General features: G+C 53.3%; 1 protein-coding gene across 2 annotated transcripts in view; it reads left to right on the top strand.

The window, feature by feature from the left end:
• Positions 1–2122: 2122 nt before the first annotated feature.
• Positions 2123–13461, top strand: part of Pak4 (p21 (RAC1) activated kinase 4) — a 38361-nt gene continuing 27022 nt past the window's right edge. For both annotated transcript variants that reach the window (XM_029547595.1, XM_029547599.1), the window contains exon 1: positions 2123–2221. The gene's annotated coding sequence lies outside the window, so the exon portion shown is untranslated. The remainder of the gene's footprint in view (positions 2222–13461) is intronic.

The raw sequence follows: 13461 nt of genomic DNA, 5'->3' as shown, positions 1-13461 counted from the left end.
TTAGAGCTGGATCTCATGGAGGCATTTCCCCAACTGAAGCTCCTTTCTCTGTGATAACTCCAGCTGTGTCAAGTTGACACAAAGCTATCCAGTACAGTACATAAGAGCACTTGCTGCTTTTTCAGGGGCCCTCTTCTAGCCTCTGAGGACACACACACACACACAGACACACACACACTACACAGAGGAATGGGGGGATATTTCTTTAAACTTACTTATTTTTCTGGGGTACGGGGTAGGGAATAATTTTTCTTTTTTTCTTTTTTCTTTTTTTTGGTTTTTTGAGACAGGGTTTCTCTGTATAGCCCTGACCTGGAACTCACTTTGTAGACCAGGCTGGCCTCCAACTCTCAGAAATCCATCTGCTTCTGCCTCCCAAATGGATTAAAGGTATGCTGTGCCACCACGCCCAGCTTTTTCTTTTTTTCTTTTTTTTTTTTTAAAGTTATACTAGTCAGACTATTATTCTTCCAGGCATGGTAAAGTGACACGTGACTGTAATCCCAGTGCTAAATGACTCTTAGTGCATCAGAGGCCCTGAGTTCAACTGGAAATAAGATGAAGAGAGAGATGGGGATGGTGGGAAGAAGGCAAGCAGAGACCTGAACCGCAGCCCTTCATTCATTCACGGCTTGCACATGTTAACAGAATGCCTGCTGTGTGCCTGGCAGGGTGGCACAGGTGGCACAGGTGGCACAGGTGGCAGCATTTAAGTGAATCTTTGGAGGGTGGAATTACCCTTTAGTCAGCCATCCCTTTTATAAATATGTCCTGAGCACTTACATACCAACAATATCAAGGCCCTGGCCATGAGCAAAAGCAAGAGTTCAAGGTCAGCCTGGGCTACTCAGGAAACCAGAACCAGCCAGCCAAACACAAAACCACAGGCGGCAAAGGAAAGGAAGCTGTGCCAGAAGCTGGCAAAGGATTTAGTAGCACAAGGTAGGACGGACGGTTTGTCTCTTAGAGAACAAACTGTTTGAGAAAACCCCAAAGGAATGCTGGGAGTCAGGAGGATGCTTAAAGAAGAGAATCTCCCAGACAGAAGAAAAAGCCAGTGAAAAGAACCAGAGAAAGCCTGTTTGGGAAAACCTGTAACCTCAGTCTCCCAAGGGGCTCAGCTGGGGAAAGCATTTGCCTAGAATTCCCTAGGGCCGGGGACTTACCTAGTACTGCTTGCCTGTCATGTATAACCCTAAGTTCAGTGTCTGAGACCCAAATAAACACATAAACCCCTCAAAAACCTCGATGAGAAAGCATTTTTAAATTTTTCAGTAAGACCTAATGAACCCATAGGTGGAAGGGTGTATTCGTTTATGGGTTTTGTTTCCCCTGTGTTTTTTCCATTTTGATTAATTTTAAAACACTTCGTTACATTTATCCCTTTATTTTATGTCTATGGCTCTCTTGTGGAGGCTAGAGATCAACTCGTGGGTATCAGTTCTACCGCGTGGGTCCGGGAGATCAAACCTGTCCGTCGGCAGCAAGCGCCCTCTTTCCACTGATGCATCTCACACACTCGTGATTGACTTTTTCTGTTTTGGTTTCTCGAGAGCGATTGACTTAAAAAAACAAAACAAAACAAAACAAAACTTATTTAGAAGATTAAGATCAAGTAGTGTCAGATGTCCAGATTCGGACAGAGCTTCATTCAAAGCTTACTTGCTTCCAGCAGTCATAGTTTCTTTACCTGTAAAACAGGGTTGTGGTAACAGTTTATAGCAGAACTAGTCGCGTGCTAACAAAGGCATAGTAAGTGCTTAAGGACTGTTTCTGGCCTTTATGTTCTCGTATTCCACTTTCTCACTTTTTTGGGAGCCCGTGGGACTCTGCCACGCGAAGGCCGTTATTTCCCCTTTAAGAGGCGGAGTTGGCGGGGAGTCAACGTCCCCGCACCTTTTCCAAACCTCCCAATCTCTGCTCGTCATTCTCCTCCCAGCGGTCTCCGATTGGGCCACTCGCACCAATCAGCGGTTTCAGGGAACCCTGCCCGGCTCACCGCCCCGCCCCCGGACAGGCCCCGCCCATCGCCCGGTCAGCTCCGTTGCCATGGGGACCAGTGGGCGGCGAGGAGTAGGGGAGGCCCCGGATGTTCATTGGAGCTTCAACATGGCGGCGGCAGTAGCCGCGGCGGCGGCGGCGCGGGACCGCTGAGGGCGGTGCGCGGGCACGGAGTTCTGGGCCAGGCAGCTAGGCCGCGAGCGACCGCGGCGCCAAGCCGGTAGGTTAGGGGGTTACCGTGCAAGGGGCTTGTGGCTGGGGGCCGGTGGGTCTGGGCACGCGCCGTGGGAGAGCGGGGGTTCGGAAGGGGGCGGGGCCGGTGGGGTCAAAGTTCACTCTTGGAGGGGAGGGTCGCGTGGAGAAGGGTCGCGGGCCGCGGCGGAGGAAAAGGGGAGGGGACTGTCGCGACCAGAGGTTGGGCCGGCGGAGGGGGCGTGGCCGAGTTTGAAATTTGTGCAAAGTTTGAAATACTAAGTGGGGGCGCGTAGGAGGGGCGCGGAACGGGTCTCACCTAAGGGGGCGCTCCGAGTAACTAAGAGGAGGGTGTGTCTGCCGGGGCCGGAGGTCACCACCTCGAGAACTGGGCGGCCGCCCGCTTAAAGATTTAAAAGCCTCAACCGGAGGAGGAGGAGGCGGCGGCGCATGAGTTTTAGGTTTGGGGGTGTCTGAGACAGCGCGTAGGTAGAAGTTACGAAGAGAAAAATCTGACGGGTGTAGAAGTCCTGGGAGGGTCAGAAACTAAAAACTCAAGCGGGGCACGTGCGGTGGGGAGGGGGACCAGGGACATCTAAGAGCCTTCGAAAGTGTGTCCTGGTGGTGGAGTAGAAGGGGAGCCCCTTCCCACAGATGATGAAGGCACACACTGATAAAACACTGATGACGGACTGGCCTTCCCTCGCTGCGTTCAGGCTCTGCGCATGTACTCATTTAGCGCGCAGTACAGCATCTCTGGAGCCAGAGCTGTTATTAAGAAGCTAAGTGATTTGCCCCAGGTCAGCTAATGAAGTAAGGTGAGCAGCTGGGATTCCAGCTCCCGAGCTCTGTCCCAGGGTGCTTCTGTCGCCTGCCGCCTTTCACAAAATCTTGGTGCTGGTTAATGTTTAACGAGGAAGCTAGCGAGCGCACTGTGTATGCCTGGTCTTGTTTCATCCCTTATCTTGTGAGACGGGTGAGTTGGGTGTTAGAGAACGCCCGTTTTCCAGATAGAAAAAGTAACGCCAAGAAAGCTTTGTTAAGAGAAAGGAGCTTGGGTCTGCTACCTGCCACAGGGTCCACTTCCCAGGAGGTCTGTTCCTGGAAGCCACTCCCTGGGTGGGAACTGAGTGTCTGTTTAGCCTCCTTGGAAGGGTGTGACCTGGGAGGGGAGGTTCCACTGGGCCTATGGGAGTGGCATGCTGGTGGGTGGCCCAGAGTCCAGTGAGCCTCTGATTGGGTGGGTGTGACCTTAGGAACTCTCTTGTCCTGACACCACAAGCTCTCCCTGTGGTCTTCAGTGGCCCCCAACTGCTTTAGAGTTTGAGGCTTGGTCCTCCTTCCAGGGCTCTGAGCTCCTGTCAGCCATCTTTACACTTCGGTCACTCATGCTTCACCAGCCCTGGGCAGCTCTTGGCTTTGCTTACTTTCCCCTCCATGGGAGAGCCCATCCTGCCTTCTCCCGGTTCTTGAGGCCCTATGCACTCCTGCTGATTTCTGGGTGCTTCTGGAGCATCAGAGGGCTGCAGAGTGTCTGTGGGGGCCTCATCTACTGTAGCAAGGGGACAAGAGGCACACAGCCCTCCCTCGGGGCCTGCTTAGTCTTTCCCTTAGGAGCATGCTGAGACCAGCCCTCAGCCAGGGACACTGAGCCTAAATGGAGCCGAGACAGGGAGAGTGCCTGTATAGGCTGGGTCTGTCCTGAGGTTCCTGTCCCCGGAAAGTCCCTCAAGGAAGCTCTGAAAGATGAGTAGGAGGGACAGGAAGGGACACAAGGTCAAAAAGGGCATAGGTCCTGGCCTACTAGTGGTTCAACCTGGGAAGGGCCACTTAGAAGTGCCTCAGTCTCCTCCTGTGTAAAGTGGACCTAAGAGCAGTGCTGGCTGTGGAGGGCCTGGCCTGAAGCCTGGCATACAGCATGCACCGGGTAGCCTGGCATGCTGTGGAAGTGCTAGTCTCATCGCTACCTCCCAACTTTCCCCACAGCCATTCCCCCACCCCATCTGCCCCTGACTATGTCAGAGAGCTGGCATGCTGCCAGCACCAAATCTGTGAGGTCACCCAAATTCCCAGCCTTGTGGTGCCAGCTTGGCACAGATAAGGAGAGATGGGGGTTGTGCCATTGGAGACCCAGTTTCAGGCCCCTGCCTTGTCTTTGGGTCCTGAGCAAGTGTTTTTCTATTGACTGGTTTTGTTCTTTATGTGCTGTGGTGGGCTATCTGAGAAAAGCAGAGCTTTCAGTGTTAGCTGTCCCTGTCAGGCCACAGGAGCCCCGCCGGGATGCCATCCACCCAGCACATTACCCCTCCATCCTAGCCTCCCGAAGGAACTGGATCAGCAAAGCTGCCTTCACTACCTAGAGGACAGCAGGCTGACTGATGCCGGCTCCGCATCAGCACCACCTGACCCACCCATTCCACACATCCAGATCTGGCCTCTGTCCTTTGAATGCCCCTGTTTGGCTCACATCCGCTGCTGTCTCACCATGCACAGATACAGTGTCACCTGAACATGTCACCGTGTTCTGCACCCTTGGATGGTCACCTGTTCTCCATGCTGTTTAGTATTTCTATCTCATGATCGACCACATAGGAGTCATCACGTTTTGGTGGCCACACGGCCAGCTCCTTGCTGAGCTGTCACTGTGCTGTGATGAATATTCTAGACTGTTTCCTGTGGGCCATAGCCATAGTGTGTCTTGACTTACTCCTTGTGGTGGAGCTCACACTGGGCCTTGATGCTGGCACATTGCTCTCCTAGCAGTTGTGCCCAGCAGTGCGCAGAGGTGCTCTCATTGGCCCACCAGCTGTGACTGTTGTGCCCCTGGACTGCCCCCCTACGCCAGGCAGTGCACACCTGGGGAGATGGTTTTTGTGACTACTTTACCGTGATGCCCATCTAGCAGGCGTCAGGGCTTTGGCTGTTGCTCTCTAGGACATGTATAACATTGGCCACAGCCCTGACCACTGTCCCATGAGGAAGACCTTCCAGGGTAGCCATTTGAGAAAAGGCCTGACTTGGTAGGGGTGGGCCTGTTTACACTCTGCCTGAGTGGTTGTTGCATAGCTGACTAACAGAGCCTGTCAGATTTGTTCCCAGATGGTGACACCCAGGTAGGTCAGAGGAGGGGATTCAGGCAGTGGGGAGAGGGCTTTCTTGAGAAAGGGACATCTGATTGAGAAAAAATGACCCGGGCCTTCAAAGAGTGGGAAAATAAAGCAGGTGGTGGGTACTGAAGGTATAAAGGCCGGGAGCCGAGCACGTCACAGGGAGGGCGTGGGTGTCACTCACTGGTGTCCTTTATAAAGCTCGCTTAGCCTAGCTGGGGATGTAGCTCATTTTTTGGAATGCATGGGGAGGCCTGGGTTCCATCCTAGGATCACATAAAACCAGAATTGATGGTGCATGCCTAACCCAGGAGGTGGGATCAGAGGGACCAGAAGCATGAGATGCTGTCTCAAAACAATATCCTTCCACCCAAAGCCAAGACGGCCACACTGCCGTCAAAGAGGTGGATTGTCGGGAGGCAGCAGGCGCAGTGATGGAGGGAGGGCCTTGTGTGCATCCTTCCCCGTGTTAGCTCACATGGTCTTGCAACAGTCTTTAGTCATGAGAAAACAGACCCAGAGAGGGACTTGTCTAGGGTACCTAGCATACAAGTAACAGAGGGAGGCAGGGTTTGAACCCTGGCTTCAGGCTGTAAAATTACTGTTCCTCCTGACAGCCTTCAGTGACTTTAAAGTAGCTTTGGTTGGGCAGTGTTCATTTCCATCCCCATTTCACCCAGGTCCCTTTTCAGACAAGTTCTCTGGTGACCTGTTGGACATGAGGAGTGATGGCTGTTAAGTTCGTGTCCCCGCCAGTACTCCCGTGACCCTGCCCTTCCTTATACACCACTATGCACCGCTTCTCGGCCTGTGGCTTATGATGAGCTATGTTTCCTGGCCAGACGCCGGTCAGGGGTGTCCCCAGCAGCTGTTTCTTACATCTCCCTATCAGACTGGTGGCCACAGATGCCCCAGTAGGAAGCTGTCCCTTTCCAAGTCATGGCCAGGGAAATGGATTGCCCCCCCCCCTGCTTATCTAGGGCCGAAGCTTATTGTCTGCTGGTCAGCTTGGCTCACAGCAAAGTTTGGTGGGGGTGGGAGGTTCTGAGGAAGGTCAGAAGGGGAATTCCTCAGATCCCAAGGGAGCACACTATGACAGTAGGACAGAAGCCACAGCTCATTACAATCCGTCTCCTGGGACTGCTGGTGTCCTGCTCTTTCCCAGCAATCCAATGGACAATGGGGACTTCCCTGACTAATGTACAGTACTGGCATATCTCTTGGCCAGTTCCCCTTACTAGGAGCCTCCTCCCTGGTGAGATGGGGGTGGTGTCCCAGGCAGATGTGAGGGACAACTGCATGCAAAGTACTCCTTAGCTCAGGGCCTGACGAGTCCTCCATAACCTTGATGGCTTTCACAGGTGTGTCTCCTGGCGCCCTGACCCTGGCTTCCCTAAAGCATAGCTGCAGTACTCAGAGGAGCCCCCAGTCCCCCTCCATCTCCTGCATGGCCGTCAGGGCTGTATGCAAGGACCCTGAAGACCATCTGCCACTGACCTCATTTCTCTTCCTGCATCCTTATAGGAAGACACATTGTTCTGCGTGTGCATGGGTTACCTAGTCTCTACGAAGTCAGGAAGGAGAGTGGCCAGGATGCTGGTCACCTTCCCAGCACAGTCCATTGTCCCCAGGTCCAGAGACCCCCTTCTCACCACATTTTTTCCTGCAAGCACTCCCTTCCCTCCTGTTCCACTAAAGTGTGTCCTCCTAGCCCTCGCCCTGCTGTGAGACAGAGTGACCCTCCTGCGTGGCCGCCCAAGTGCAGGGACACACCTGGCTTGCAGTTTACACTGTGCTAAAGCTCTGGGCCACAACCGAGCGCATCCTTGAGTGTCCCGTGGCTCCCATGCACCCTGACCTTTCCATGCCGCAGATGGCTGAATAACCAAACTGAGTGTGAGGGTCAGCGCTGTGCACCTGAAGCTCTGCAGCGCGTTCACCCTGCCAGATCGGCGCTGACTGGTTACTGTGCTCCCATCCCCAGGGTCTCAGGACCACACAGTCTGCTGCTTCAGGCAGGATGATATCTGGCACTTTGACTGTGGACCCCTGGTTGGTGACCCAGGTCCTCACTGTTCTGAGTCCCTTAAATAAGTGTTTTGTTGAAAGGTATTTCAGCATCCTTTGATGCCTCCTGGCTGGGTGTGGTGCCATGTGCCTGTGATCCCAGCATTCAGGAGGGAAGCAGAGGGGCTGAGTTCATGGCCAGCCTGAGCTAATTAGACTTTATTTTCATAGAGATAATAGTAGTACTACTTCCCTAGCGGGTTGTTTGGGGGACATAACGGTATATTCAACAGGCAAAATGCGTGGCAGAGGTTGTTGACTGCTAGGTTTAATAGTCAGTGCTTCTTTCTTTGTTGCATGTTTTTGTGTTTTTTGTTTGTATGTTTGTAGCCCAGGTTGGCTTGGAGCTCACTGTAGCTCATGCTAACCTCGAACTAGTCTTGTCCTGTCATCCCTAGTGCTGGGTTTACAGGTGTGAGCCACCAGGCCCTGTTCTGAGTATGTCCTGAACTTAATGGTCCTTGGACTTACTGTCATCTCCATCTGTAGGGCAGGAAATGATAGCCTCGAATGCTGTTCAGAACAACTGGCCACTGCAAGCAGGACTGGGGTTTAGACCCTGGAGGGCTGCTGCTAACTGTGGCTAGCACTAGGGCCACTCCCAAGGCTAAGGCTCATCTTTCCTGGTGTTTTCATTCCAGGCTGCAGGGCAGCTCTGAAGGGACCAAGACAGGTGAGGCCTTTTACAGAGAGGATGTTCCGCCCCTCCCAGCCCCATTGTGCAGGTTTCCAGACTCCTAGTCTGGTTTCTCCACTCCCACAGGACAGAGTGGCCAACCATCCTGGCCAACAGAGATGCCAAGGCTCGCCCCTCTTGTCTGTCCCCCACAGTTCACCAGGGGAAGAAAATACAGCACTGAAGACTCCCCACAGAGTCACCTCCACCCCCACCCCCACCCCCAGGGACTTCCGCAGGCAGCCTTGTTCCTCCCTGAGGGACCTCCCACTCCCTGCTGCACAGGTCTCCAAAGCCCTTGCCTTTTCTTTCCCCACAGATCTCCACAGCAGCCACTCAGAGATTATTCAACCTAAATGCTGTGTCCACATACAACATTACTACTTAGTGTGTGTGCATGGTACTAGGGATTAAAGCCAGGGCCTTTGTGCATGAAAGACTAGAACTCATTACTGAGCCAAGTACCCAGCCCCTCACTGGAAGATCTAGGCACTAGCAGAACTACAGAACTACCACTGAGCCATACTCCCAGCCCTTCACGATGGAGCCTAGCTAATGACTTCACCTCAGAGCCACACCCTCCAACCCGACTCCACTGCTTTTTGTGTATCCAGTGTATGCAGAAACCACAGCAGGACTTGGGTGCTATTGAAGTGTGCCCATGCCTTGAGACAGGATCGCTCACAGAATAGAAACTTGCCCTTTCTGCCAGAAGGTTCCCAGGAGCCTCCTGTCTACCCATGGGCTTACAGGTATATGTGGCCTGCCTAGTTTTTTACTTGCATTCGAGAGACTTGAACTTGAGTCCTTGTGCTTGCTGAACAGGTTCTCTGTCCACTGAGCTATTTCCTCAAGTTTCAGTTCTATTACTTTTAAAAGGCTTGTTACTGTCAAATGTAGAACAATGCATAAAATACAGTTATCTGAACCAGGAACTGTAAGGTGGCCCTGCATGCTTAGCCCCAGCTCAGAGGCCCAGCACCCTAGAGCCCACTCATCTCCCCTCAAATCATGCCCTCCATGGGGCTACCACCCTTGGTGGCCATGGAGTGTGCGTGCACTCCTGAATCCTGGTGCCATCATGGCTGCTTTCAGACTCACATACACGGAATCTTTGTACCTCCATTCTTTCCCTCAGCTCTGTGAGATAGATCTGCCTGGCTGTACAGTAATACTTCCTTCATCTCGTTGTGATACCGCATCTGTTTCTGAGTCCCCTGCCGTGCTGGGGTGTGTGTACGTCCACTCTTCTCAGGGTCTCTCATGTCCCTTGCCTTGCCAGCCTTTTCCCACAGACACCCCAGGAGCGGGGGCCAGGGCACCCTCACCACCAGGACACAACCTGATCGCGGTGAGGGTTGGCTTAGTCCACAGCCTCATAGTGTGCTCAGACTTTCTAGTTAACTTTGGACAGGTTTTAGTTGTTTTATTCATTGTCTTGCATGTTTTGAGACAGCATCTGACAGCGTAGCCTAGACTAGCCTCAAGTTCACAGCCATTCTCCTGTCTCAACCTCCAAAAAGCTGGGGCAGCACTTCTTCAGCCATGTTTCTGTGAATTCAAGCTCTAAGCTTGTGGTGGTGGTGGTGGTGGTGGTGGTGGTGGTGGTGGTGGTGGTGGTGGTGGGAGGAGCTAGGTAGAGGTCCATGTGGGAGGGGCCAAGAGTCAGGGATCCCATGCGAATCCAGTCTAGTTTAGGGATGTAGACCTTGACTAAAGAATCATACAAGTAACCAGCACCAGGCTGTCACCTCTCACTACCTTTTCCTGGTGGGAGGTTTGAGTAACACTTCCTTGGTTTGTACACCTTGGTCTGGTCTTCTCCCCTCCTTCCTCTCACCTCCTCCCCCATTAGTATTGTCCTCTTTCCCAGTATAAGCTGGCTCCTGGTGCATTTTCTCCTTGCCACCCCCTTCTTCAAACTGCTCCTGCCTTCCTCCTATCCCNAACTCACTTTGTAGACCAGGCTGGCCTCGAACTCAGAAATCCGCCTGCCTCTGCCTCCCGAGTGCTGGGATTAAAGGCGTGCACCACCACGCCTGGCGCGTCGGGCTCTCTTATCCCCCCTTCCCACAGCCTCCATAGTCTGTCCAGCACAGCCAGAAGATGCCTTTGAGGACCTCCTGCAAGGCCCTGGATACCCAGCCCTATTGTTCTTGACTCTTCTCTACCAAAGGATTCCTGGAACATTCCAGGCTAAGTCCTACTTCAGAGCCTTTGTCCTTTTGAGAAGCCCTGGCCATCTTGTCAAGTCTCTACCCCTTTTAGGGTACTCCTAACCACAAGTCTACACTAGCACCCTATACACACACACCATGCAGCTGGCAACCCAGCTTGCTTGTCCCTGTACTCCCACCATCGTCGCTCAGATCCTGTTGTGTAGTCCCTGAAGGTTCATGGTGCATCCTCCCTAGCCTAGCTTCACATTGGTAGGCTGCGGTGGAGGCTCCGTGCTGCCACCTTACCCTTACTGTGTTCCCATTGGCTTGTATACAGTGGTTCTAATTGCTGGGGGACTGACGGAGTGAGGTCACTGTCGGAGTGTACTGTGAAACCCAGGTATGGGCATGCCACCTAGAGAGCCATCTGGCCCTAGTTCCTGTGGATGTTCCTTGGGAAGAGCCTAGCGGGGTCTTTGAGGAGTTGAACACTGGGGACCAGGTCCCGAGTTGGGCCGAATTTAATGTAGCTGGTAATAATTAGCAGGGACTTGACCAGACGGCTACACTGCAGCCCGACCTTCCTGGAATCCCAGGGGTGCCACACCATGTGACCCATTTTCCAGATGAGAATCTGAGCCTCACACCTGAGGGGATTCCTTGGTGCAGCCACAGCCTGGTGCCAAGATGATCCTGGTGTCTCCTCCCATGTGATTGGCACCTTCCTGGCAGCCATCAAGCAGGGCAGCTTTTCGTGGCCTTCAAAACTCAAAGGCCTGGTCAAGTTACCTGCTCGTTCTGCCCTCAGGCTGTCCACCCTTTTCATTTTCATTTCTCATTTCTGAATAAGAGCCTTTGTTTGTAAGGTGGTGCATTTTCTCATTTCTTTTTGCTTTTTTTTTTTTGTAACTTTGATCACTATCAGGAGGATGTGTGCATAGTGCATGTATGAGAGTTCACAGGTGTGCTATAGTGTGCTTGTGAAGCTGGAGGACATCACTGTGAATTGGCTTTCTGTGCTTAGACTTGGGTTGGTACCCGTTGAGCAGTCTTGTCTTCCTGTGCCCCTCCCCAGCACAGCCCCCCGTCCATGGATGTGCTGGGTCTTTTTATCTGTGTCTTCTCTCCTGGCCCTCCCAACACTGATGCCTTCCCAGCAGGGCCCTTGCCTGCTTACTGTGGGTTTATTCCAGCCACCTTATAATAGGGTCTCCACCCTTCACGCCATAAGATGCCTGGCTTCTCAGATTTGACCTTGCAGGGTAAAGACCTCCGCAATCCCCTGCTTTTTCCGTGGCTCCATCCTGGGCCTTGCAGAGGATAGGTAGGGTGCCCAGAGAAGCTGTAATTTTCCTGAACAATTTCAGGGGCTAATTAAAGGTTTTCCTTGACTAATCAGCTTACTGTTTAATTATCATGGAACAGGCGGAGAATTGTGGAAGACTCTGCTGGGGTCTCCCCAGAGTGGGGCAGGAGGAAACGAGGGTGGCCCTTGGTAGGCTTAGCAGGATTTGGGGATACCCTGCTTCTCCCATGAGCCAGCCGGGGTCACTGTCCCCTGTCACCTCCTCCAGTTAGTGTCTGCCTAGTATTCTCACCTTACTTCTTCTGGGGAACCTGGCTTAGAGGTTAGTACCCCAGGAAGCCTTTGCAGGTGCTGGCCTGTTAGAGATCAACCCCGCGGCTCCCTGTAACGTGGCTGCTCATAGCTGCCCACCACATCCTGAGTAGGACCCTGTGAGGTATGCTTGCCTAGGCCCAGAAGCTGCTGGTCCTAAAGGGACAAGGGCTTTGGGAGTGAAACTCTGAGGAGAGGGCTGGTAGTGGGAGGAGGTGCAGACAGGTCCCTCTGGGAGAGGCTGCTGGCTGGCTGCTGGACCCCCCTGGAAGTATCTGGAGGGGGAAGGACCCAGAGATGGCTGCACCAGGCATGATTTCATTCCTTGCATTCCTAAGCAAGCCCAGACTTCTGGTGACCCTAAGTGGGGGAGGGTGGCCTAGAGAGAGACCTCTGGACACTGGCCCTGCCCCTCCTTCTGCCCCACTGTCAGCCTCTCTGCCTTCCCCTGAGGTCTCAGGACTTGCTGAGTCCCTGGCTCATCCCATTTCATCAGCAGGAAGACTCACCAGGTTTAGAGGACACAGGGACCCAGGCCCATGCCGTTGGACACCGCCCCTCACTATAGAGGTTTTCAAAGTGCTTCTGGTGGCCTGAGGGAGAGTGGCAGGCACACTTGTATTAGCTTTCAGGGTGTGTTAGGACCTCCCTGTACTTCAGCTCAGTCTGGGGAGGCAGGACTGTTACTTGCATTCACAGACAGGGCAGTGGAAGGCCATGGTAGATTTCTGTGCCACCTCTGCTCCAGGTTTCTATCTCTTAAGCCATCCAGAGGACTAGGCAGTACTCTGCACACACACTTACACACGATCATACATGCACATGCATATTTCTGTGGCCTACCCCTATCTTGCCCATGTGTGCCTTCCCCATCCCTGGGAGAAGTTTCTCTTGGGAGGCTGGAGGGGCTATGTCTGCAGGCCCAGGACATTGTTCCCATGGAAAGGATGTTGACATCACTGGGCCTGATTCCCACCCTGCCCTCACTGCTGGGACTGAGGGCTGCAGTGTCACCTGCAGCCTCTGACCACGCTGCGGGTTCATGTCTGGTCACCACTGCCAGCTACAGTTCTGGTCACCACGCTGCGGGTTCATGTCTGGTCACCACTGCCGGCTACAGTTCTGGTCACCACGCTGCGGGTTCATGTCTGGTCACCACCGCCAGCTACAGTTCTGGCTGCTCAGGTTTGCACTGTCTGCTGACCCTAGTTTGGTGCCAGCAAGGGCTTGTGTTAAAGATGTGAGTATCGCTTTGTAAAGAGCGTATGTTATTTTAATCCCCAACAGCTCTGGCTGTGCCTCCTCCATCTCCTCCAGGCCCCTCCAAGACTGCTTCCTCTCTTTCTCTGGGTAGGGCCTGGGCTCAGATGTCCCAGTGCTCACATGTGGCAATGGGGTTATGACTGGCTCCCTGCCAGGGAGGCTGGGGGATTGAGTGAGTCAGTGTGTATATGTGCAGCCTGAAACGGCTATTGCTGTGTCATTAGGGATCATTAGTGTCCCCATTGCTGTTGTTACATTGTGGCTGGGGAGGGCCATGCTCCCACAGATTTGCTGGCATCTGGGCATCTTTCTTCATAAACATGGGGCACATGGGAGAACTGCTTCCTACCTGCCCCAGGTCCCTGTCACCACTTACAA

Source organism: Mus pahari, chromosome 1 (assembly GCF_900095145.1).
Source record: "Mus pahari chromosome 1, PAHARI_EIJ_v1.1, whole genome shotgun sequence".
NCBI lineage: Eukaryota > Metazoa > Chordata > Mammalia > Rodentia > Muridae > Mus > Mus pahari.
The sequence above is the reverse complement of the archived record's forward strand: the minus strand, read 5'-3'. Positions and strand labels throughout refer to the sequence as shown.